Source organism: Rattus norvegicus, chromosome 1 (genome assembly GCF_036323735.1).
Source record: "Rattus norvegicus strain BN/NHsdMcwi chromosome 1, GRCr8, whole genome shotgun sequence".
Taxonomy (NCBI): domain Eukaryota; kingdom Metazoa; phylum Chordata; class Mammalia; order Rodentia; family Muridae; genus Rattus; species Rattus norvegicus.
The window spans coordinates 255,203,449-255,230,521 of NC_086019.1; the positions used below are offsets into that span (position 1 = coordinate 255,203,449).

A 27,073-nucleotide genomic window follows, 5' to 3' on the forward strand; every position below is an offset into this window, starting at 1 on the left:
TGTGTGCCACCTGTCTTTCCTTAACCCTAAGCCTGTTTCTGACGTTTCATTGAATATGTGTGATAATGTTGGTTCTGTGGGAGTAACACTTTTCCATGTCACCTCTCTGTTTCCACCTTCTGCCTGTGTTGGCTAGCCCAGAATTGGCTATGTAGGCCAAGCTGGTCTTGAATTTGTGGTGGAGGGGCGGCTTGTAGAATTGCTTAAGCTGGTCTTGAACTCTCCATCCTCTCTCCCCAGTGGCAGGGGTTGCAGATCTGTGCTGCCAAGTTTGCATTCATCGGTGCTTGGGTTGCCTGCTTCACGTGTTTAGCCCCAGGCTGCTATTCTCTGCCCTGTGCCTTCTGAAATCCTACCCCTTTCAGGGACAGAGATAGTTTAGCCATGGCTGCTCATACAGAGGACCCAGGGCACCCACGGGGTAGCTCACAACTGTCTTTTAACTCTAGTTCCAGCAGATCCAGGGTCCTCTTCTGGCCTCTGTAGGCAGTAGACACATAAGCAATAGACATACATGCAGCCAAGATACCTGCACACACAAAATAATAGAAAATTAAAATTTTTTTCTTACTCTAATTTCTCTTTATAATCAACTAATACATGTTTTAATTCCCATAACATATTTTGATACCAAGTGAAATATAATTAACTTAGTATTTAGTCCTCCAAAATTACAATTAGGCTAATTATAAAAGCTAACAACATTTTTTAAATCAGTGATTAGGCACCAGGGACTCTTGTAGCCATTTATACATCTGTGTCACTAATGAATTTAATTTCAGCACAACACTGTAAAACTACTAGGTAATACTATTCACTCCACTTAGAAATGAGAAAACATAAAGAGCCTCTATAACATAAATCTTTTCTCAGTGGTGTGAGGGCCAAGATTGATTGATTGATTGACTGGGTGGTTGATTCAGAGCCAGGGTTTAGATGTAGACAGTCTGGCTCCATAGGGGAGACTCCTTCAGGATCACACCCAGGTCCTCAGGCACAGTAGGTGAATGCCGTATCGTGGAGCTCCGTCTTCAGCTAAAGCAGTCTACAGTCTTCAGGTCTTTTGAGACAAGTCCTTAGTATGTAACCACGACATGCCTGGAATCACCACATGAAAGTATTTAACACAGCAACATAGAAGATATGAAGAACTACAACAAACTGGGAGGAAAGTTATGATCACTTGCATGAACATGTTACCATCTCCAAAGACAGCCTCTACAGAGTCTTACAGAGTCAGGACAAGAGGGGCCTTGCTACTTTTTTGTTTCTGTGTTTCTGTGTAGAGCTCTGTTTTCTGGAATTTACTCTGTAGACCAGGCTGGCCTCGAATTCACAGAGATCTGCCTGGGATTAAAGGCCTGTGACACCGTCACCTGGCTGAGCCTTGCTACTTTTTCAACTGGCCTAAGCCAAGTATATCACCCAGAAAGAAGAAGGATAGTGTAAGAGGTCTCCCTTGTCACTGGGTTCTCTTGCTGCTGCTGTCTTATCGATGAGGAAACTGAGTTACTTAAGCCCTACATCTAGATAATAAAGGGACTGAAATTTGCATTAGACTGAGTCCAGAGGTTGAACTCTTAGACCATCCATCCCAACTCTCTTTACCCACAGGCCCAGGCTAGCTTTTTCTCTTTTGTTAGGTTCAGAGGCCAGGCTGCCTCTCTTCCCTAGCACACATGGGAGGTAGTGTCTATGTCTGCCTTCACAGCCTTCCAAATGGGTTAGCAGAAACCTTGGGAATAGACTTAGTCTTGCCTGAGTGAGGACCTTGCTGTACGGTATTTACAGTGGAGATAGAATGATGAAAACAGATGAGGAAGGAAAGAGACTGTGCTGTGTGCTTTTTTCTATTGGGTTTTAGAGACAGACCTCACTCTGTGGCTAACACTGACCTAGAACTCATTGTAATCAAGGCTGACCCACATCCTCTGGAGCTGGAGTTCCGGTGGTTGTGAACCATCTGATCAGGGTGCTGGGAACCTACCTCAGTTTCTCTGGAAGAGCAGGAAGTGCTCCAGACAACTCGGTGACAGTGCAATGGTCTTGTAGGTAAAGGCACCTGCTCCAACCCTGATAATGACCTGAGTTTATTCCCCGGAACCCAGGGGGAAGGAGAGAACCAGCTCCACAGTTGCCCTCTGACCTCCATACTCATGACATAGTAAAATGTGCACATTCCTCCTCATACACTGTCTCAGCCAGGGTTACTATGTAATGAAACACCATGACCAAAAGCACTTGGAGAGGAAAGGGTTATTCCGCTTATATATCCTGAATCCAAAGCAGGATTTGAGAGAAGTCAAACAGGAACTCAAAACCAGGCAGGAACTGATGCAGAGGCCATGGAGGAGTGCTTGCTCCTTAGGACTTGTTCAGCCTGCTCTCTTATAGCACCTGCTCCACCAGACCAAGGTCGTACCACCCACAAAATGCTGGGCCCTCCCAGGTTAATTAATAAATAATTGAGAAAATGTGTAACATGTAGTGGCACACACCTTTATTTCCAGTATCCAGGAGGCCAGCCTGGTCTATATAATTAGTTCCAGGACAGCCAGAGCTATAGAGAGACCCTTTTTCCAAAAAAAAAAATTAAAAAAAAATTCTGTGTGTGTGTGTGTGTGTGTGTGCATGTGTGTGTGCATGTTCGTGTATGCACACATGCACATGTGGAGGCTAGAAGAGGCAGTTGGATCCCCTAGAGCTGGCATTGCAGGCAGTTGTGAGCCATCTGATGTGGGTGGTGGGAACTGAGCTGTGCTTTTCTCAGACAGCAGCAAGCACTCTTAAGCATTGAACCATCTCCCCAGGTCCGCTCCCCACCACGAGGACTTCTCGTTACCTCTTAAGTATAGCTCAGCAATGTTGGCTATCCAGGTGGTGAAGTAAAAGCCAGTCTGGTGACCCCATTCCTCTCCATGGTGTTGTGCTATTTTTATTTTTGTTCCTACTGTGTCTCCTCCTAGCATCTTTCTTTCTTCCTCATAGCTTGTTGAGAATAGAGACAGACATTTCTTCTTGCTCAGGGACAGGAGGAGAGGAGGAGCCCCCTTTGGTAATCCTTTGGTGACATACAATTGATTGTACGGCCATTTTCACCCATGGTTTCTCCCTGCCTCCCATTCACTAGCGGAAACAGGATGAGAACCATTGTTTGCGCCAAACTGCTTGCCATTCAAGCGTGAGGAGCTGAGTTTGGCTCCCCCAGCTTCCACAGGAAAAGCTGGGCATGGTGGTGCGCATCTATAATCTTAACAGGAGGCAAGTGGAGACAGGGAAATGCCTGGAGCTCACTGACTAGTCCATCTTTCCAAATGGTGTGCCCCAGACCCAATGAGAAAGCCTGTTTCAAAAAATTAAAGTGAAGAACAGTAGGGGAGATGCCACACATGTGTACACTGACATGACACGTACATGCACAATACCACACACATGCACAAACTAAAAACAAAGTGAAATGTGGGATATATATATATATATATTTTTTTTTTTTGTTGTTGTTGTTGTTGTTGTTGTTGTTGTTGTTGTTCTTTTTTTCGGAGCTGGGGACCGAACCCAGGGCCTTGCGCTTCCTAGGCAAGCGCTCTACCACTGAGCTAAATCCCCAACCCCTATATATTTTTATTTACACACACACACACACACACACACAGATTTGGATGCTGAGAATTGTACTCAGCCCCCTGCCCCATGCTGGGTGCATTTCCTACCACTGAGCTACACTTTGAGTCTAAAAACATAAAAACTATGTCATGGGAGTTCATGGTTTTGACACATATAAACCATGTAGTGCTTACACAGCTCCATTTCACATGCTTATTAATCTTTTATGGTCAAAACACCCTATATCCTTTCTTTTAGCTTTCTGAGAAGTGCCGTGCACTCTTGTTATTTCTAGACAGCCATGATTCAGTTGCACCCCAGTGTTTCTTGAGCTTAGTTTCCATTGATCAGCTTCTCCCCGTTTTGCCCTTCTGCTCTCTATGGCCCTGCTTAACCTCAGGCTCGCCCCCATTTCTGTGAGCGTACCAAAAGTCCTTTTCTTTTGTTTGCTTTATTTTTGCTCTTTTTTTTTTTTTCATTTTCTTTTTTTTCGGAGCTGGGGACCGAACCCAGTACCTTGTGCTTGCTAGGCAAGCGCTCTACCGCTGAGCTACATCCCCAGCCCCTTTATTTTTGCTCTTATCTGGTTTTATTTTATGTGTATGGTGTTTTGCCAGCATGTATGTGCACCACTGGTTTGTCTAGCTGGAGGCCAGAAAAGGGCAGGCCTCAGAGTCCCTGGAACCTCAGTTACAGATGGTTGGGGCTTCCATGTGGGTGCTGGGACTCAAACCTGCATCCTTTGGAAGAGCAGCTAGTGCTCTCAACTGGCCGAGGCCTCTGTCTGGCCCTCGTCTTAGTTTTTTGAAACAGGGTCTCATATACTCCAGACTTGAACTTGTTGTGTTTCTGAGGATGACCTTGGACCTCAGCTCCTCCTGCCTGTCCCGCTGTATGGCCCTATGGGGTTGCAGCTGGATGCTACCATAGCAAGGCTTACATGCAGGGGCTAGAGAACCCTGGCTCTGTGAGTCTAGGCAGACACGACCAAATGAACCACACCCCTAGCCCAAAAGGTTGTGAAGAGGCTGTTTCTGAGGTTGAAAGATGACGTAGATTCTCCCTTGGAGCAATAATGGGCGAGCATGAGGATTTTCTAGAAAGGCTACCCACAAATGCCTTCAGTAGAAGAGACTGCTCTTTCCTAGGCCCACACCTGGGATCTGTCAGACATCTGGGCCTCAGCTGCCAAGCGCTGGTTAGAAGCCTGCAGCGCTGGCCTTTTCCTTTGTGGCCAGGCACGTATGCATGGAGTGGAGAAATGTGTGAGGCTGTGGACGAGCCTTCAGTGCCTTTCTCTGAGCATTTCTGTGGCTCCTGGGACCTCTAGAAGCCCTCCCTGGACAAAAAGTTCCAGAGGCCAGAGAAAGGCCTTTGAAGCTACCTAGCTGTAGAGTGTGTTCATGAACCAAGGCCGACTTCCTGGTGCGATTCTGTGAGGCAGTCATCTGTAGAATTACTGGACTGGTTCCAAAGACTGGCTTCATGTGGAATTGCTGCAAATGTTGGCCCTACCCATAGGACCACACTTCACCACTAGGGGAGAGCTACGCTGTGCCCTCCAGATGAGACTGGTTGACAGACATGGCATATTCAAGTGGATGTGGGGTTGTTCTGGTCCTACTTGAGGCTGGAGTTGCACATGGAGGGCTTCCTGTAGCTGCCTTGACTGAGAGCCTTCTCTCCTTTCCTGTTCTTCTTCACTGGACACTGCACCACACGAGTTATTTATTGAAACACTGGCCACAGATTAACTCGGCCACTTGTTAATTAGTGTGGACTCAATCTCCTGCAGTTTAGAAAGGCTAACTTTCCTTTCTCGAAACTTGCCTTAAAGGAGTTCTGTAACATGCCCCTTTCTATGCCGGGCTCTTCAGTAGAAATTCTGCCTTTGCTGTGTGTACATGTCTTGGCCTTCCCTCCCAGTGGATCCGAGCTTGCTGCCCTCCCTGGTGTGCCTTACAAGACCAGTTGATGTATAGCACAGCTGAAGTAGCCGGCTGAAGGAAGGAAGTGCTCTGCTGGCTCAGCAGAAGGCAGGCCTCTCTGAAACCTGGTCCCTTTGCTTTTATCTCAGAGGTGTTTAGTTTCAGAGTGACTGTGAAACTGGGACAGTGTCTGCCAGGGCGGGGATTCAGACCACCTGAGAAGAGTGGAAGGTGAACAGGGGCAGAGTTCAAGGAGGGGGCCTGGACCTTTTTTTTTTTTTTACATTTTTACTTTTTTTTTTTAAATTTACATTTGGGGATGTCACAGATACATATGCCCCTGTGCACATGTTAGAGGACAGCTTTCATGAATTGGTTCTTTCTCCGACATGTGGATTCCCAGGACCAAACTGAGTTAGTCAGGCTTGGCAGCAAGCATCTTAACTTGCTGAGCTGTCTCAGCAGCTCATAGACCTCTTATTTTTGTAGTCGCTGTAGTGCTGGGAGTCAGACCCAGGACTTTGAGTATACTAGGCAAGCCTCTAAAACCCCAGGCTCCTAGACCTCGGAGGTATTCCCTGTCCACCAGAAAAGTGGTGTGGGGTTCTGAGTCTGAGTGCATGTGTGGCCTCTGGTTATCTTTCTCTGTCATTTTCCACCTTAGTTCTTTGAGACAAGCTCTCACTGTCTTAGTTAGGGTTCCTATTGCTGTGATGAAGCACCAAAGTGGCCAAAGGCGTCTCGGGGACGGAAGGAAGGGCTTATGCTCTCATCACACTCAGAGGTTAGGGGCAGGGATCCAAGCAGGGCAGGAACCTGAGGCAGGAGCTGATGCAGAGGCCATGGTGGATGCTGCTTCCTGCCTTATTCCTTATGGCTCCTCACAGGTGGTTCCACCCGCAGCACATCAATCACTAAGACAATGTCCCATGGGCCTGCCTTCCCCAGATCCTGTGGAGACGTTTTCTCAGGTGAGGTCTCCTCCTCTCAGATGACTATAACTTGTGTGAAGTTAGCATAAGAACTAGCCAGGATGCTCACTGAACCCTGAGCTTGCTATTTCAACTGCACTGGCTAGCCATTAAGCCCTCAGAACCTACCTGTTGCTTCCTTACCCACCACATTGGGCCTGCAAGCCTGTATGACTGTGTTCAACATTTCCATGGGTGATGAGGATATGATCTCAAGTTCTCATGGTTGCATAGCAACCACTTTACCCACTGTGCCATCTCTACAACTTATCTGTTTATCTAATTTTTTTTTTTCTGAGACAGGATTTCATGTTGTCTCAGAATGAAAACTGTATAGCTGAGGATAATCTAGAACCCCTAATCCTCCTGCCTCTTCCTCCCAGGTGCCAGATTATAGGCACTCCCTGAACCAGGCCTGGTTTATGGGATTCTGGGATCAAACCCAGGGCTTCATGGATGCTAGGCTAACACTTAACCAACTGAGCTACATCTTCAGCTCCACACTATGTGTGCGCAGTGTTGGGAATCAAACCCATGTTTGTGCATGATAGACATGCATTTTACCAAACAAGTACATTCCGAGCCTGCCTTTAATATAGTGATTACCTGCCTTCCTACTTCCTGCGTTACCTGAGTTTGCCAGCACCTTCCTTGTCCAACGTTCCTCTTCTGAAACACTGACCCCCGAGTTCCTTCCTGTGTCCTGTCTCTGAACTGTCCCCATAAGTTGCATCTTCTGTTTCTGTGTCTCAGCTTTGATCTGTGTCCCTGAGGTAAGATGGATGAAGGTGAGTCCTGATGAATGATCTCCTTACCCTTTAAATAACTGCAGCTTGGGACCAAGAGACCTAGAGGCCTCTCAGACCTAGAGACCTCTCAGGCCTAGAGACCTCTCAGACCTAGAGACCTCTCAGGCCTAGAGACCTGCTGGTGTGCAGCACACACACCAGCAGAGCAGTATCGAACCATCTTTAAAATTCACTACATCAGGACCTGGAGAGATGACTCAGCAGTTAAGAGCTCTTGCTGTTTTTCCAGAGCACCTGAGTTTGGTTCCTAGAACTCACACTGGGCAGCTGTGAGCTGCCCACAACTCTAGCTCCAGGAGATCCAACACCCTCCTCTGGCCTCCATGAGCACACACACATTCAGGGAATACAGTCACAGAAATACATACATACACATAAATAAAATGCTAAATTCACAGCACTGGGGGCTGAAGAGAGTTCAGTTGTTAAGACACTGCAGAGGACCCAAGTTCATTTCCTAGTATCCATCTCCAGTGCCTTACAATATCACCACCTATAACTCCTGATAACCTGAGTTTGAGTCCTGAAACCTATGAAACGGTGAAGGGAGAAAACTAACTCTGAGAAGTTGTCCTCTGACCTCCACATACACATGTAATACTACTAATAAAAAATTATGTTCTACTGTGGTCTGCCCTTAAAGGGGAGCTGAGCTCCTATCTCAGAGACCCCATGAATAAGGAAGCTTCTAGGTAGCAAAGAAAGCACTCTGATTCCAAGTCTGTGTAAGCTTGGAGGATGGATAACAGAATGGGAAGCTGTGCCCTCAACCTAACTACTCCCTGTTGAGTGAAGCAGTGGTTTTCAAACTGTGCTGTACCCTGGTCGACCCTTGTTACAAGAAGCATTTGGCTCCATTTTTTTTAATGCAAGAGCAGTGGTAGGATAGGGCTGTGTCCCATGAGTGTAGACACTGCCACCTGTGTAGCACCACTCTGGAGGCTCAGAATGATAACCAACTTACTTCTAGAGTGAAAAAGATACCATCAAAATAAATAAAGAGATGTACTTAAATTCAGAGGTATCCTGAACTAGTGGTATGATCACGACTGAGTAAAGTTAACCAGGATGTGCCTGTTAGGGAATTGTCAAGCCGGAGGTTGAAGTCACTCTGTACAGAGGAAAGTCTTGCTGGGATCAGGCCAGGGACCAGTTGGACACTGGTGACAGCTGGACAGTGGTTATAGGATCTTGGGTCATCTCTTGAGTCATGGCTTCTATAACCTTATTGTGTATTTTCAGAGTTACCAGGGAAGTCTACAACTCTGTAATGCACAGTGGTGACATCATTTGTTACTGGCTTAGTTGGCAAATTAACATGGTTATACTTCTTGTGTGGTCAGGAATATCTATGTCCACTATTCCACAAGCCCACAGCATGTCTTGGCCAGGATTTTGGGGTATCTTTCTGAGGTTTCCTGTAGCTAGGAGGTGCACTTTCCAAGGTGGCTAAGGCATAGCTAGTCTGAGATGATTTATAAATATGTGGAAGTGGGCATGGTGGCACATGCTGAGGCAGGAGGATGTGTGAGTTTGTAGAGTATGTGCTTAGCAGACCTGGAGCTTGCCTGGGTAACTCAGACTCTAGTTTTGGTGGGAAAGGGCCAGGCTGCCCTGGAGCCCCCAGCAATCCTCCTGCCTCTAGAGTGGAAGGATCACAGATAAGCCACTATATCCAGTAAAATCTCAACTTTAAATCAAAACAAAATAAAACAAAACAAAATGGACCAGAGAGATGGCTCATTGGTTAAGAGGACTTGCTGTTCTTACAGAGGATCCTGGGTTCAGTTCCCAGTACTTATACGGCAGTTCACAACCATCTGTAACTCCAGTTCCGGGAGATCCAACCCATTTTCTGGCCTCTGCAGGTGCTAAACATGCATGTGACACACGTACATACATACAAACCAAACATTCATACTCATAAAATATAAATAAATGAATCTAAACCAACAACTGAAAGGAAAGGGTATCAACTCAGAACCCCAAGACCAAGTTTTCTACACAAAGGATTTATTTGCCCCAGGGAGACACAGGGAGTAAGAGACAAAACCAGGAGAGGAGAGGATGATGAAGGGAAAGAGAACAAAGAAAGGGATATTTGTTGGGGACTCTGGGAGGGGAGCTGACCCAAAGGACTGTCTCGGATAGAGAGGGGATAGGCTGGCCAAATAAGGAGATAGGCCTTGGTGGCTAGATTCAGGAATGTCATCTAATGTTCTTTAGCAAGGCAGAGGGAGTAGGGGAGGACAAGGCCTGCCAGAGCCATGTTCGCCATGCTAGAGTCAGCTAGAGTCCCTTCAACCAGGTATGGCCATTCCTCTAATCCAGCACTTGGGAGGCTGTCTTAGGAGGATCGTAAGTTTGAAGCCAACCTGCACTGCACAGAGAGTTCTAGGGGTACCTAGGTTATATAATGTGCCCCTTCCTCATTACACCCCCAAAGACATGTGGATACCCAGATCTTTTTCTTCTGTTTTTATATTCAGTTATAACATGTACACACGGACACACGCTCACACATGCACATAGGCACATATGTGCACATATGTACACACACATACGTGGATGCTTTACTTTGAGATTCTTATTTATTTGTGTGTGTGTGTGTGTGTGTGTGTGTGTGTGTGTGTGTGTGTGTGTGTGTGTTTGTGTGGCAGGGGTGGGTGCAGTGGGGTGGGGAGAACGTATGCCAAATGAGACTGGAATGAGGATGTAGGACCCCCTGGCAATGGAGTTGGAGATGGTTGTGATCTGTCATGGGACTGGGAATCAAACCTGGTTCTCTAGAGCAGCAGCTAGTACTCTCCACTCCAGCCCCTACCTTAATTCTTTTTTTTTTAAATAGGGTCTCATTGTGTACCCTGGATAACGTTGAACTCATAGAGATCAGCCTGTCTCTGCTCCCTGGGTGCTGAGATTAAATAGATGAACCACTGTGCCTGGTTAGACTTGTTCTTTTAGACTAGTGTTAGGCTTGTGACAGATTGAGCAGACTCATGTGGCATGATGGTGTATACCTGTAGTCCCAGAACTCAGGAGGATGAGTTCAAGGCTGGCCTCCATCAAAGAAGAGTTCTATGATCAACTCCTGTGTGTGGTGTGTTACATTACTGATAACTTATTAGTAATTAAAGTTCAACATGGCAGAATTCTCAGAAGTTCACTCTGGACTGTACAGTTACTTGGGTTTGGAAAACCCGTGCCCTGTCTACCCACACACAGTAGTTTGACTGTCTCTAGATGTTTCCTGGCTCCATGTAGTTGTCCCTCCCTCTAGCCCCTGGCAACCACTGAACTTTTGTCTCTGTAGCTTTTCATTTCTGAAAATGCCGTCTAGATGGAATCAGAGTGCGTAGCCACTAAGCCAAACTAAGCCAGGAGGGGCCTTCATGACCATGGCCTCACTTCAGTTCCTGCCTTCCGGTCCCACCTGAGTTCCTACCCTGACTTCCCTTTACCCCGAGCTGCGTTGCTTTTGGTCTTAATGATGGTTATCACAGCGAGGAGAGCAAACTGGAGCGTGCAGCTTCTTGGGATTGAACTTGGGTCACCAGTTCTGTTCAGTATCTTTGCCGATTGCTGAGCTATCTCACTTGTCTGTCTGTCTGTCTCACTATGAAGCTTTGACTGACCTTGAACTCACAGATCTGCCTGGCCTGCCTCTGCCTCCACAGTGCTGGAGTTAAAGATGTCTATTTCTTAAGGACATCTTGTTTTTAGGTTTTGGTGATTTGAACAAAGCTGATATGAACACTGGTTCTTATAAAGGCTTTTGTGTGAATATAGGTTTTCAGTTTGTTTGGGGAGTAGGGATGTGCATTCTGGGTTATATGCTAAAATTACGTTTAGCTTTGTGAAAAACTGCCAAACTGTCTTCCAAAGCGACTGCATCATTTTGCATCCCAGCCAGCAGTGACCGAGAGCCTCTGTTTTATATCCTCACTAGCACTCATTGTTGATGGTGTTTTAGCCTCTTTAGTGGGTGGGGGATAATCTACACAGTATTGTTTTAACTTGCAATTCTCTAATGAAATACATTCCGTCTGCACACCTCAGTGTGAAATACGGTACTGAGCATCTCTTCCGCCTGCACACCTTAGCATGACAGACTTTTACATTTGTCTTTGTCCCTCTCCCCTCTTCTTAGGCCCACTTTGTCTCTATATACTCCTCTCACTTCACAAATCCACAAGTTGGTCTTGTGTTTTCTGGCATATTTTCCTTTGTCTCTTGGAGCCTAACGAGTTGCCGTCCATGAGAAGTGACTGGCCTGCTCTGTTGAAGTCTCAACCCATCTTAGACTCTCTCTGTCTCAGTTGAACCATTACAAAAAAGACAAAATCTACAACTTGCCGGGCCTGGCCTTTTCCTGTCCCGCCCTTTATTGTTCTCAGAGTTGGAAACTGGAGGGAGGACCCATAACCCTCCTACCTTTGTTTGTGATCCTTTATTCTGACCCGAAAACAGTTGGGAGTGACTGCTGCCCCAGCTCCACGTGAGTCTGTGTGGAGACCTAACTTCTTCCACGGCCTCTCCGCCCCTTGGCTGACTGTTGCCAACCTCACCTTGCCTCTCCGCCCCTTGGCTGACTGTTGCCAACCTCACCTTGCCGCCTGCCCGCTGCTACAGCCTGAGAACTCACATTTGCCTGTGAAGAAAGCATCTGCTGTTCGTTCATTGCCCTGTCACCTTGCCTGTGTTCATCTTGCCCACTCTAGGCACAGAGTCCAGAGAACATCGTACTCGCTGAGCCCTTGCTCACTTTTCAGTTAATACTGACATCTTTTAAACTGTAGCCCAGGCCTCAGCTTGCTGTGTAGCTATGGCTGTCCATGAATTCCAGATCTTCCTGCCTTCCTGTCCATGAGATGGCCTTAGGATTTGAACCACCTTGCCTGAGTGTTATTGTTATTATTATTATTTACTTTTGTTTTAAGACAAGGCCTTGGTTATATACCCTAGTGTGATGGTTGTTCTTGGTTGCCAAGTGACTACATCTGGAGTGCACTTGTGAGGGATTTTTTTTTCTAGTTAAATCATTCGAAGTGGGAAGCCTGCCTTTAGTCTGGGTCTAGTGAGGTGGGAAGCCCGCCTTTAGTCTGGGTCTAGTGAGGTGGGAAGCCTGCCTTTAGTCTGGGTCTAGTGAGGTGGGAAGCCTGCCTTTAGTCTGGGTCTAGTGAGGTGGGAAGCCCGCCTTTAGTCTGGGTCTGGTGAGGTGGGAAGCCGCCTTTAGTCTGGGTCTAGTGAGGTGGGAAGCCCGCCTTTAGTCTGGGTCTGGTGAGGTGGGAAGCCGCCTTTAGTCTGGGTCTGGTGAGGTGGGAAGCCCGCCTTTAGTCTGGGTCTGGTGAGGTGGGAAGCCGCCTTTAGTCTGGGTCTGGTGAGGTGGGAGCCCGTATGAAGGACTTGGGGAGAGAAGCTTTGCTCTTTGCCCACTTCCTCTCACTCTCACTGGAGAGTCCACTCCATCCTGGAATGTGATGAAGAAGATGGAGACCCTTCTTATCTTCTTTTTTAATGTTTTATAGTCTTTATTTAAAAATTACCTATTTTATGTGCTTTTGTGTTTTACCTGCATGTATGTCTGTGTGAGAGTGTTGGGATCCCCTGGAACTGTGGTTATAGACAGCTATGAACTACCATGTGGGTACTGGGAACTGAACCCAGGTCCTCTGGAAGAGCAGCCATCTCTCCAGCCACTAAAGCTTACTTCTTTACGATTCCGGAGTAAACTGAAGACCAGCTAAGACATCCAGCCTCTTGGACTGAACAACTACTGGATTCTTGGACTTTCTGTTGGTAGATAGCCATTGTTGGACTAGCTGGATTATTAAAACTACTCTAATAAACCTCTCTCTCTCTCTCTCTCTCTCTCTCTCTCTCTCTCTCTCTCTCTCTCTCTCTCTCTCTCTCTGTCTTCTAGAGAATTATGACAAGTACACCCAGGCTATCCTTGACGTTTAGAAATCCTCATGCATTGGCCTCCAAGTGCTAGTATTACACGCATGGTCTGTTTGCTCCTAGAATGTTTAAACAAAATCATAAATGTACTTTCATGCTTGGTTGTAGCAATGATATGTTGATCATGTCATTTTTCCCTTTAAAAGGTCAGTCTTAGGCTGAACATGGTAGTATGTGACTGTAATCCCAGCACTTGGGAAGCAGAGTCACAAGGATCACAAATTTGTAGCCTATATTTAAATAAAAAATTTATAAATGTGTTTATTTGCATGTATGTGTGTTCTTGTAGTGACTCTGGGTGCCCAAGAGGCCAAAAGATGGAGTTACAGGCTGTTGTGAGCCTGATGTGGGCACTAGAAACTGACCCTGATCGTCTGCAAGAGCAGCAAGTGCTCCTAACCGCTGAGCTTTCTCTCGGGATCCTTGTGTCCAGAATACACAGAGTATTCACAGAGTACACACAAATGCCATGGTGGGTAAGTCTAGCTGCTGAGATAAATAGGCTGCATTCTAGGCCAGGCTCGTTAGTTTTCTATGGTACACAGAAGTCAAGCGACGGGAGGCTTGGTGTTCGGCTTAGAAGAAAGAATGATCTTTCTGACACAGGTCTGCAGGTGATGGGTTGCTAGGCCCAGCGGATTTCTACCCAGCATGAATCTTGAGATGTCTTTGGAGGACCGGCATTTCTTCACTGTATAGGGCGCCACTGCTGGGCAGGCTCTGGGCCTGAGGTTTGTGGTAATAAACGACACCCAATCCTGCACTTCACCGCCTGCCATGGCAAGTCTCTTTATAGGAGGTGGGCTTGATACCACTTCAGAGCCTTCGGTCCTCATGGTGCCTGACTATCTCTTCTTGTAGAGTTCATGCCTTAGGCCTTGTGGAGAAGGAATCCAGAGGCTTAGAAATGTGGTCAGCCTATATTGGAGGTGAGGCCAGTTGGCCATTTGACAGTGAGGACTTGGGTTCATAGCGGCTTCCTAGAAAGTGGAGTGCTCTAGTCTCTAGACTTCTAATGTAACCCTCAAAGGTCCTTCTTTTCCTAGTCCCCTTCTTTAGGGGTCACAAACCTGCTCATAGAACCAGCCTCAGAAAGACCACTCAAATCAAAGGGCTGTTCGTGATCTCCAGAGCTGACTTTCATGTGATACCCAGTGCTGCTGGGAGCCCTGCCTTCCAGGGCGTGAGGTCAGAGCTCAGGGCTCACAGCTGTGAGGTATACGACTTCTGGAGAAGGGGGTCTGCCTCTGGGTTCAGGTCCGTCTAGCTGGCTGGCTCCACTTCTGCTAGCTGCAGATAGGACTCCTATGCACCTCTGAAGGCTTAGCTCCTAGACAGAGAAAATTAGTGAAAGTTGACAGGCGACATCACAACGTGCTCAAACTCTGTCTCCTTCCTGCTCCAGCATCTCCAAGATCAGGTTGCAGATGCCGGATCCCCTCCCTTGTCTGAACACTTCATTCTTGTAACCAGGGCTTTTACATAGAGAAGAGACCAGAAGAAGGCAGCAGCTGGGCCTTTGGAGGTAGAAATTTCTAGAAATGTTGGTGATGTGGGCCTGTGAGTTTTGGGCTAGGTCTTTGACCAGGGACAGCATCCATAGCATGTCTTGTAGTTATGTCTCTGCTCAGAACCAGCCTGTTGCACTTGAGGAAAAGCCATGGGCATCCGTAGTCGTTATGGTCCAGCACCTCTTCCTCTTCCTCTGCCACTCTTGCCCTTCCTCACTCTGCTCCCTGCTCTCTCCTCTATCTAAAGGCCTTTGCACTTGCCTGGGCAAACCTGGAGTGCTCTGCCTACGACAGTCTCACCCCTGACTCCTGCACTCCTTAGGTCTTCTCAAGTAGTAAGGCCTTCTCTAACTGCCTCTTTCCTTTCTTCTCTCTCTTCTCCTCCCCTCCCTCCTCCCCTCCCTCCTCCATCCCACCTTTCTTTTTTCCTTAACCTTCCCTTTCTGTCTTTCTGCCTGTCTGCCTGCCTGCCTGTCTTTCTTCTCTCTCTCTCTCTCTCTCTCTCTCTCTCTCTCTCTCTCTCTTCTTTCTTTCTTTCTTTCTTTCTTTCTTTCTTTCTTTCTTTCTTTCCTTTGAGACTGGGTCTCACTGTATAGACCAGGCTGGGTTGAACTCACAGAGATCCAAATGCACATATATAAACATACTTTATACATTGGTGTTTCCCTGATGACTCTAGTATGTGCTAAATGAGTCAGTTGGAGACAGTTTTCACTCCATGGGTCCGGCTCTTAGCTCCAGAGGGAAGGAGAATGCCTCAGCATGATGCCTGGCTCTGAGCCCAGGTGAAGGCATTTCTTCCATTCAGGTCCCCATTCTGGGGATCATGTCAAGCCTTTCTCTGGGAGTGGTGTGTGATGTGGATCAAGTCTAACTTGGCTTGAGTGAAGGACTGAGTGCTGTACACAGTATTGGGAAGCTCTTCATTTTGTTCCTCAAATTCCCAGGCCCATTATTGAGAGGTCTGTGTTCTGCTCAGTGCAGGAGTGCCCTGGAGTATAAGACAGGCAGGGTTTCTGCTTCCCTGAGTCTTAAATTCTTACGGGAAGACAAATGAAAATGTATTTATAGTTTTAAAGAGTCCAGGTGCCAGGCTGAATATTGAGTTGGGGATGGAGTATTAGAGAGTACTAGATATTATAAAGTGAGCAGAGAGGGAGAGGGTTCATTTCACAGTGACCAGTATTGGTTTGTATGAAGTTTTGAATTGGTTTGTATGAGGCCTTGAGCCAAGACGGTCATGTTGTACAACTCTAGGGACACTGATCAGACTGTTCTGCAGTGGGTGCTCCCTGGAGGTAAGGTGCTTAGAGCCCTGGCCATCCAACTATGTGACAGTTGAAGCAGGAGGGACCCTGAGGCCTTTTAGGTACAGAAGGAAGGTCAGGGTGGGACAGGATGAGCATGCAGTCTGCAGGCAGTGTGAGAAGAGAAATGTGACTGTTAGCACTGGAGAGATGGCTCAGGGGTTAAGAACACTTGGGTCTGGTTCCTACCACCCAATCAGTGGTAGCTAAAAACCTCCTGGGACTCCAGCTCAAGAGGATCTATTGCCCTCTTCTGGCCTCTTTGGGTACCTAGGCAAACACATGGTACACATACATACATGCAGGCAAAACACCCCTGTATACATAAAATAAAAATAAAAGCTTCCAAAAGAATGTGACAGTCAGGACAACCATTCATAACCCAGTTCCCGAGGATCCAGTGCCTTCCTTCCACTGACCCCCAGTACCAGATACAAACATGGTGTGTGTACATACATACACACATAGAAAATATTAAAGTCTAAAAAAGTTAATTAAAATTAAGTTTGATTTTGAAAAAGGACTGGCAGTGAATTCATGGGTGACAGACATAGGGAACACAGGTATATAGGGAAACTTTCCTGGAGGCAGGGCTCTGCCCTAGTGTGAGGGTTGCAGAGATGAGGTGACTGATGGCTGCAAGAGTGGCCCCAGGGTAGCATCAGAAAGGTACTTGGACCTAGCTTTGACAGTAAGAAGAAAGCTCATGACACTTGGATATTGCTCGTTTGTTGTTTGATATCAAGGTCTGGTCATCTCTGAAACCATGGGCGTGTCATCATGCACATGCTCAACCTTGACATGATGTACCTGCCCCATGCATACACACACACACACACACACACACACACACACACACACACACACACACACACAGAACAGCCTTGCCCTGGGGGAGCTGAGATGCTAAGAAGATTGTGTCTTGAATTACCTGCTTCAGGTGTCTGGAGGCACCTGGCTGCTCAAAGTCTTGGGAGGCAGTGGGTGGACAAAAGGCCCCTGGGCAGACCTCAGCAAGCCTTGAGCTATACACCTGTGTGAGAGAGGCGCGCTTCCCGAATCAGACTGTGACTTAACCATCATCGGCCCGGCTCGCCTTCTTTTTTTAAAGGTTTTGTGAGGTTGTTGACTTAAGCCAGAATGAGGAATGGTAGCTGTTGGGGTTCTGTTATCTTTATTTTTTTTTCAATTTTCTTTTTTCTTTATTTGTTTGCTTGTGTGTTTGTTTATTGGGGTTTTTGTTTTGTTTTGTTTTGTTTTGTTTTTTGAGACAGAGTTTCTCTGTGTAGTCCTACCTGTCTGGAACTCTGTAGACCAGGGTAGCTGGCCTAGAACTCAGAGATCCTCCTGCCTCTGCCTCCCAAGTGCTGGGCCTAAAGGCATGCATGCACAACCATACCTGGCTTCATGTTAGAGTTCTTAATAGCTTGCTCAGTGGCTTGGGATTTCCCTGGGTCTGACTGCCTGTCCTCTGGAGGTGGCTGGAACTAGAGGGAACAAGCCCTAGCAGACCTCCCATGGGGAATGGGGGGCAGTTGATTGAGCCCCCACTGCTCTCCAGGAAGGCTCTGCTGCTCCTGGCCTTTATTTTTCTTAAATTCCATGTCTTGGCTGGGAAGCTCTTTGTTCACTGAAGCCCAGAGCAGAGTTAAGCTGCTAAAGTATTGAGAGCAGGAGGGTTTGTCTGCCTGGATTCTTAGCCAAATCTGTCCTGGGAGCTACTGTTTTTAAACCCGAGGAATGCTGTGGGAATGTGGTCCTTGGCTTCTAGCAAGATGTCTCAGGAAAGGGCTACCCCAGTGAGGCAGATGGATGCCATGAATCAGATTGGACAGGGTGTAACAGAAAGTGAGCATGTGACACTTGCTGTTAGCTCTCTCTTAGCTCTAGAGCGAGCATGCTCTCTGTGATCCCACCTCAGTTCTTTCTCCACCTTGCTAGGAACTGAGCCCAGGACAATCTGCAGTCTCAGCCTCTGGCCCTAGGATGATGGGTTTTCTTTTTTTCCTACCTAACCCCTCTTTGCCATCCCACTTCCCTTTTTAACTTTTTGTTTTTTTGAGACAGGGTCTCACATAGCCCAGGCTGTCCTTGAATTTGCTAGCTGAAGGTAACCTTGAAGCTCCTGATCTTCCTGCCTTTACTTCCCTAAATGCTAGAATTATAAGTTCATGACACCATACCAGCTCCCATCTCTTTTTATAAAGGTTATAGAAAGTGGTTTAATATAACTCAGAGTTTTAAAGAAGTCTTAATTCTGGAAGAATATTGCCATATAAACATATCTTAAAATTTTTCAGGTTCTTTATTTTATTTTATTTTATTGCTGTTTTACTACCCAGTATAATAATACTGATGTCACCAACACTTTCCAATTGGCTAATGATGTTATCAGTAATTCTGAGTAGTTCACGATGAGAATGTCCCCTCTGCTTATTCAGTAATTATTTACGGAATTCCACCATTGTGCTGATGTCAGAGAACAGTAGTAATCAATGAGTCTCAGGCCAAGTTTGAGGGCTCTGGGAGGGATCCACAGCCAGGAAATTAGACACAAGTAGAAACTGGCCAGTGGTTCTTGAAGGACTGTGTCTACAGAGCCTCAGAGTTCCTCACACACCTGAGGTGAGAGACAGTGGGGACAGGTGACTTCCAGCTGGCTCTAAGATAGGCCGAAGGTGTTCTCTGCCTGAGGTTGAAAGTCTATCACTGCGTGGAGAATGCCCTTATCTGTGTGTGGAGGAGGAACCTGGGACACATGGCATTTGCCCGAGGGCCACAAGAAGGTGGTAGAGTGGAGCTGGTGTCAGTTCATTGGTCCTCCCAGCCTGGGCTTGTGCTGTTTCTTATCCAGTCTCGCACTGGGATCCTGGAGTTGGGTGGCTTTAGAGTCCACCCTGCGGCATCCCTGGGCTAAGCAAGTTGACAGGGAGACTGTTGGGTGATGTCCTCACTGTCCAGCTTCTTTCTTGCTACTGGCAGACTTGCCATTCTACCTCAGCTGTCCTGGAACTCACTTTGTAGACAAGGCTAGCCTGAAACTCACAGAGATCCACCTGCCTCTGCCTCTGCCTCTGCCTCTGCCTCTGCCTCTGCCTCTGCCTCTCTGCCTCTCTGCCTCTCTGCCTCTCTCTGCCTCTCTGCCTCTCTCTGCCCCTCTCTGCCCCTCTCTGCCTCTCTCTGCCTCTCTCTGCCTCTCTCTGCCCCTCTCTGCCCCTCTCTGCCCCTCTCTGCCCCTCTCTGCCCCTCTCTGCCCCTCTCTGCCCCTCTCTGCCCCTCTCTGCCCCTCTCTGCCCCTCTCTGCCCCTCTCTGCCCCTCTCTGCCCCTCTCTGCCCCTCTGCCCCTCTGCCCCTCTGCCTCTGCCTCTGCCTCTGCGCTGGGATTAAAGGTTTACACCATCATGTCCAGCAGCTGTTGAGCTGTTTAATTTGATATTACATTTCTGTATTTATCTATTTAGTGCGAGTGAGTCCATCTCTTTGAGAGGTGTCTTCCTGCATCAGCTTCTTAGTAGCTAACAGTGAGGTGACACATTACAGCCAGCTACAGGCATTTTTGATAAATTTGTTGGTTTTTGCATCATGGTTTTTGTTGTTGTTTTATTTTGTTTTGTTTTCTGAGACAAGGTTTTGTTCTGTGTAGTCCAGTCTGTCCTGGAACTCCCTTTGCAGACCAGCCTGGTCTGAAATCCAGGAATCTGCCTGTCTTTGTGCTGTTTCCCCCACCCCCCAAGTGCTGGGATTAAAGGTGTGTATGCTTGCCTTGCTTCATGGTTGTTTTTAATGCCCATTCATTTATGGTAAAATATTCATGATATGAAAATCACCATTGCCAGCATGTTTAGGTATAGTTTAGTGAAATTAAGTTTTACATTAGTGTACGGCCATTACTACTTTCAGTTTCTGGAACTTTTTAATTTTCCCAGTTGAAACTAGACCCTTTCAAAATGATAGTTTCCCATTCTTCATGTCTCCAAACACCTAGAAAGCCGGGTTCTACTTTCTGTGTGACTCTGACTGCAGCTGCCTAAGTTGATGCAGGTGGTTGCTCCCAGTGTCAGGTGTATTTCACTTAGTGTGATGTCTTCAAGATTCATCCATGTCATGTGGGTGAGGATCTGTGTGTGTGTGCGTGCTTGTGTTTGAGACAGAGTTTCATACAACACAGGCTGGCCACAAAGATGACAGTGTGGCCCAGGGTCGTCTGACTCCCGCTTCCACCTCCCAAGGGCTGGGAATTTAAGGATGTGCACGGTGCCTGCTTTTCCTTTTCGAAGGACAGATACCAGTCGACTGTTTCCTGTCTGCCCTTCCTACCTCCTCACCTGGCAGTAGGCTCTCCGGTTCCTGTGCTGTTTGTGACCCCTTCAGCACTGTGGTGAGGGATGCTGCTGTCAACAAGGCTCTTCAAGACCTATTTTCAGGCTTTTGTGTAGCTACCGAGAGATAGGATTCCTGGCTCATTGCAGTAATTCTCTCTCATTTTTTGAAAACAACCATCATGTTTTCTATAGCAGCTGCATTGCCACCAGCCATCCATGAAAGTCCCAACTTCATGACCATTTGACTTGATGAGGCACCATTTACATTTCACCTGATGTTAACAGTAGAGGTTCTACTGTGGGGCCTGGCTCCTCCTCCTCTGGTGGAGGCACAGAGAGCCCTTTGCTTCTCAGTGCTCACAGCAGTCAGCTTCCTGCTGTCTCTGGCCTTTAGTCATGGCGGTGTCCTAATGAAGCACCAGACCTTATATAAGCCCCTACTTATAGAACAGCGGGAGTTTTTCTAATTTTTTGTTTTGTTTTATAAATACTGCTGAATATGTTTATGCCAAAGGCTTTTTTCTAAGATAGTTCCCTTATGGTGAGTCCCCAGAACTAGTCACTGCTACTGTGAGTGATAGCCAGTGCTGCTACTGTGAGTGATAGCCAGTGCTGCTACTGTGAATGATCGCCAGTACTGCTACTGTGAATGATAGCCAGTACTGCTACTGTGAGTGATAGCCAGTACTTGGCTTTCCTTGCTGTGTTCAGGTGTTGTTCGAAGCATTTGACTCTGTGTATTTTGCGTGAATTAAGTAGCTTTCTAGAAGTTTTTTTTTTTTTCTTTTCCTAGACAAAGTCTCTCTATACTATGGATTTGATAGGATGCTTCCCTTCCAAAACTATTCCTCAAGAGGTTTGTCCTTAGGGCTTGTTGTGTGGATGCTCTGAGCCACAGCCTCGTGAGTGTATAGCGCGCACGTGTTGCTAATTGCCTGGCCATCTCACCAGCCCACCCCTTTTTCTTTTTATATTTAAAAAAATTATGTGTATGGATGTTTTGCATTCATTTATGTAAATGTACTTTGTGTATGCATGGTGCCTGCAAAGGTCAGAGGAGTTCCACTGGAACTGGAGTTACAGATGGTTGTAAGCCACCGTGTGCTTGCTGGGGACTGAATCTGTGTCCTGGGAAAGAATAAGAAGTACTCTTCACTACTGAGCCATCTCTCTAGCTTTTTTTTTCTTTTTCTTTTTCTTTTTTCCGGAGCTGGGGACCAAACCCAGGGCCTTGCGCTTGCTAGGCAAGCGCTCTACCACTGAGCTAAATCCCCAACCCCCATCTTTTTCTTTCCCCTTCCCCCCAGCTTTTTTTTTTTAGAAAGATTTATTTATTTATTTATTATATATAACACTGTAGTTGCCTTCAAACACACCAGAAGATCCCATTACAGATGGTTGTGAGCCACCATGTGGTTGCTGGGAATTGAACTCAAGACCTCTGGAAGAACAGACAGTGCTCTTAACCACTGAGCCATCTCTCCAGCTCACTTGTCCAGCTTTTTAAATCATGGTTTTGACTACCAGTGTTTATCTTTTCTGACAGAGGAATCTGACTCTCATTACCCTCACTATATTAACACTTGGGTAGTTTGAGGATTACTAACCTATACTAACTAATGTAACAATAAACCAGCTCCCTAGAGTTTACCCTTTGCTTTCTGTTCTCTTTCCCCTGGAAATACATGGCCAATAAATTGTATCCAAAGCTTACTTAGTTGACTGTCTTCATGGTGGTTTGGGCTCATTTGAGACAGTGAGAGTCACTAATTGCTTGCTTTGACTATGGGAAGATACTAGAGTGACTGCAGTTATAACTACAGGAAAAGTAAACAAACCAACCAACACAAAATACTGTTGCTCTAGCCCTTGCCATCTGAGTCACACTGCCCTGGTAGGCATCTCGTCTTCTTTCCAGGTTATCCTTCCTGTGTGGCTTCACATAAATGAATAGTGTTGTTTGCTTTTTTCCACATAACAATGTTGCATCAGTTTGGTTTTGTTTGGATTTTTTTTTTTAAATTATAAGCTCTTTATAGAGCTGACCTCATTATCAATACCATCATCACGTTGAGTGTCTTGTGTGTCAAGACTCATACTGGGTTCGGAGCTGCAAAAGGATTCACGTTTTTACTTATTGTTCATGCCTTTGTTCACTAGTTGGACAAAGCACAAGCACTATTATTTTTAATTTTTAAATTAGACTTGTTTATCATTGATATTTCTTAATGTTTGTTTTGCCTACATGAATGCATATGTGTGCCTAGTGCCCTCAGAGGTTGGGAAAAAGGACAACAGATCTCCTGGAAATGAAACTACAGATGATTGTGAATCCCCATGTGGTTGCTGGGAATCAAACCCAGATCCTCTGGAAGAGTAGCCTGTGCTCTTAACTAACTGAGCCATCTCTCCAGACCCACTATTGAAGAAAGAAAGAAGGGGGATTAGGGATTTAGCTCAGTGGTAGAGCGCTTAAGTCCCTGAGTTCGGTCCCAGCTCTGAAAAAAAAAGAAAAAGAAAGAAAGAAAAGAAAAAGAAAGAAAGAAAGAAGGACCCTTGGTGTTCTCAGAGACTGAACCACCAACCAAAGAACACACACAGGCTGGAGCAAGGCCTCCCTCACATATGTAGCAGATGTGCAGCTTGGTCTTCATGTGGGTCCTGTCCCTAAAGCTGTTGCCTGTCTGGAATACATTCCCTACCTGGGCTACCTTGTCTAAGCTAGCTTCAGTGGGAGAGGATGCACCTAACCATGCAGAGACTTGATGTGCCAGGGTGGGAGGGGTAGAAGAGAGGGGCTCCACCCTCTCAGAGGAAGATGGGAGAGAGGCTGAAGGGAGGGACTGTGTGTGGAGAGGATGGGGAGGGGGCAGTGATTGGGATGTAAAGTGAATTAAAAAAAAAAAGAAAATATACTTTATTAATTCCACAATAATAATAGTTTCACACATGTAAACACTGTTTCCTGATCATACCTACCTTCAGCACCTTTCCTCCATGCCCCAGGCTCCCCAGCACACCCCTGTCCCTTTCCTGTCCCATCCCTTTAAGGTTTTTGTTTTTAAGCATCTACTGGGTCCAATTAGTCCTGACTGTTGGTGTGCTGCTGGTCTTGCTGGCTTACCGTGCAGGCGAGGTGGTGTGGTGTTGTGTCTTGAGACAGTTTCTCAGGAGGCCTGGGCGGCCTCCCACTTGCTAAGGTCAGACTCAGCTTCAGGGAATGGGGGCTCCATGCGTGCTTAAGTCTGCTGCTTTGTGAGCACCTCCTAGCGAGCTGTCTGTGGTGTCAGCCCCAGGAGATTAGTGCCTCTCGCCTCCTTGTACACTCGTGTGTGTGCATACAGCTCTTAAGACGCAGGGTGGCTCCATGGTTAGGTGTATTTGCTGTTCTTCCAGCAGATTCTTGTTTGGTTCCAAGCACCCACACTGGTGTGGTTTATGACTGCCTGTAACTCTGTCTCAAGGGGGATCTGACACCTCTCTTCCCATGGTCATTTGCGCTCGTGCACACAGACATACACATATCCATAATTAAAGTAAATCTTTTTTTAAAAAAGGGGGGGTGGTAGTGCTGGAGAGATGGCTCAGCGGTTAAGAGCACTGACTGCTCTTCCAGGGTCCTGAGTTCAAACCCCAGCAACCACATGGTGGCTCACAACCATCTGTAATGGGATCTGATGCCCTCTTCTGGTGTGTCTGAGGACAGTGACAGTGTACTTATATACATGAAATAAATAAATCTAAAAAAAAAAAAAAAAAAAAAGATTGACCTTCAACTTCTGAGTCCCTGCTTTCTACATTCTTTCTTTTTTTTTTTTTTGGTTCTTTTTTTCGGAGCTGGGGACCGAACCCAGGGCCTTGCGCTTCCTAGGTAAGCGCTCTACCACTGAGCTAAATCCCCAGCCCCTCTACATTCTTTCTTATAGCTGCAGATACATAAATGAGCTTTTAGGGAGTTTGTAGTAGTTTGAAGGTACAATTTTTGGAGGTAGTGAACATGTATGTATCTTTGTTAAGGTGCTAAATGCCCCTCCTTAATAACTGTACTAATTGTGCTCTCACCCTGTGAGAACTCCTCTTTGCTGTAACCTCACCAACAAAGTGTAGCAATTACCTGCTAATGCCGGCTAATCTGAGGGAGGGACAGGTGTGAGTTTGCTCCCATCTATGCCTCTCATTTTGAGTAAGGTTGAGCGTTTTATCACATGCTTGTGAGGCATGCACCCTCATACACTGGTTCATGGGGGTACATTCTAACAAGTGTATCACTGGGCCCTGCTGTTGTTTTATGAACATCATGGCGTCTTCTTACAAATCTATATGGTATAACCTGACGGCACAGCCATATGGCATAGCCTGTCACTCTTTGGCTACAAGCCTATATAGCATGTTAATATCGGATGTTTAGTGTCACCGTTTCTGAAAATAAATAAATCATAAAGAAGATATAATAAAAATGAGGCATAAAAGGATTTTCAATAGGACTGGTTGGAGGCTCAATGGTAAGAGACCATCTGAGAGCCTGACGGCCTGGGTCCATGTGAAAGGAGAGAAACTGCTCCTGCAGGTTGCTTTTCAATAGTCCCATTTGTGCAAGGGCATGTGGTCCCTTCCATCCCTATACACATGCACTCACACATGTGAAGAAATCTTATGCCTATAGGACACTCCCACATCCAGGACTAGAGGTTGCTCTGGCTGAGTCTGCTGAGTGTCTATGGGGCCCTAAGACACTGTGGTGCACTACGTTAGACTTTATAAACATTGACACATAACCCCTCCAAATATTTCCTTGAATTAATTAACATTAAATTACTCTTTTAGTTTATAAACTTAATTTTTGTAAATGTGGGTACATGAGCATATGCAAGTTGGTGAGGGGGCACGTGTGTGCGAGTGTGAGTGTGAACATGCCTCTGCTCACATATTTCATCCTAGAAGACACGAGAGACAGCTGTCCCATTGGAGTGACTCCATTCTCTGATCAGACACACCCACTTTGGCAGAGAAGCCTTTGTGTGAAGTGGTCCAGACCAAGCCAAGCCCCTGCAGAGAACTCTAAACACTGAATGGTCTTGTTGCTTGGCTGTTATTGCCTGGACAGCCTGCTCTGAAAAAGAAATCTGACAGGCCCAGGTCATGTGTTTATCCTAAGGCTGGGTCATTCCAGACTTGTGTTTCAGAGTTTGAGGTTGTGTCCAGCCAGCCTAGTGGGTGGTAATCAAACGCAGGTGGAGACCATCTGGCTGGGTCTGTTCCTCCTCAGCCAAGTAAGAGCTGGCCTGCCCACCACAGAGCTGGCTTAGAAACCTCCCTATGTGGAGACAGATGGTATGCACATGTGTGTGTGCATGAATGCACAGTCACACATGTGTGTGCACGTAGTTCTCTTCAGGGAAGAGATGTGGTGTGGGTGCAAATGATTCAGTGACTTCTCTCTCTGCACCATGGATAGTCTATAACATATGCTCCTTAAGTCTGCTTCTCAAGCTTTTGTGGTTAGAAATCATGTATTTTCCTTGGCCCAAGATGAAAGCCCTGGAACAATAGTCTAATGCACTTTACAAAGCTGTCTAATTGCTGGCTGCTTGAGATCTTCCTTTTGCCCTAGTGACCCATCTGCCTGTGTAGAGTTTTGCTTAGTTGTTGATTTTTGAGACAGGGTTGTGTACCCTGGGTAACCTAGAGCCCACTGAGTTCTCTCTGCCTCTCCAGTGCTAAGATGAAAGGTTGTGCACTGCTATGCCCCAACCTTTTTACAGAGTTGTAAAGTTAACCTTTTAGTACTCTGGATTTTCACGCTCTTCCAAACCTGGGGTCTCCCAAACCTGGGGTCTCCGAGAGGCATCCTCAATGTACATAGCTGTTTTCTCAGATTCTGTGTGGACTTGACCCCAACGTGGTAATTCATCAAGGAAATAGAGTAAATAGTGTCACTTTAAGCAACTTGTAGCCTTGTCTCCAAAAATCCACATGTTATAGACTCTAAATAGATCCTGCTTCCCACATGGCAACCAGAGAAATAAGAACCAACACACTTCCTTTGACTGGGATGATTTCTAAGGATGCCTCTTCAGTCAGAAAGGCAGCTTCTCAGAGTGATCTCTCCCCAGTGCTTCAAGGGGGCCGGATCTCCCTGTCCCTGCCTAAGCACACAGAGCTGAAGCTGGGGCTCATGTCAGTTTCTAAGGCTCGGGGGTTTTCTTCTACCCAGGCTCGCATCCCAGCCCCTGGGGTGATGACGTAGGAAGGATGCTGCCAGGAGCTCTAGGGCTGAACAGTGATTGTGTCTTCAGCTTGCAAGAGGTAGGAGGAAGGTGTCAGCCGTCATTTTAGCTTACAGTTTGTGTTTGTATGCTGGGGAGTTTACATGTGTATAATCATTGTGGTTCATGTTTGTACAAGATATAATTACTCAAAATTACATGATGAACATATTTTAGTTCTTAACCCTTCTCATCCTGGCAAGCCTTGTGGAGCTTTCGGGGACTCCTCCCTGGACACCTCCCTCACCTGAATGGGTATGGCATCCTACCAACCACGTTCTGCTCTTGGATGACATTGCTGCCCTGTTTAGCAGTAATCTGTTTCAGGGACACTGAGACTCAGGGCTCCTGAGTGCTTCCTAACAAAAGAGGCAGGCGTTCAGATCTCATGCTTA

The 27,073-nt window shown here is 46.5% G+C and overlaps 1 protein-coding gene and 1 long non-coding RNA gene across 3 annotated transcripts in view; both read left to right on the top strand.

The window, feature by feature from the left end:
* Sufu (SUFU negative regulator of hedgehog signaling) overlaps positions 1–27,073 on the top strand; it is a 97,876-nt gene that overhangs the window by 4,341 nt on the left and 66,462 nt on the right. The window lies entirely within an intron of this gene.
* LOC134484078 (uncharacterized) lies at positions 2–25,191 on the top strand. Its single transcript, XR_010061427.1, has 2 exons — positions 2–12,663; positions 12,697–25,191. It is a non-coding gene; the product is annotated as an uncharacterized LOC134484078 (long non-coding RNA).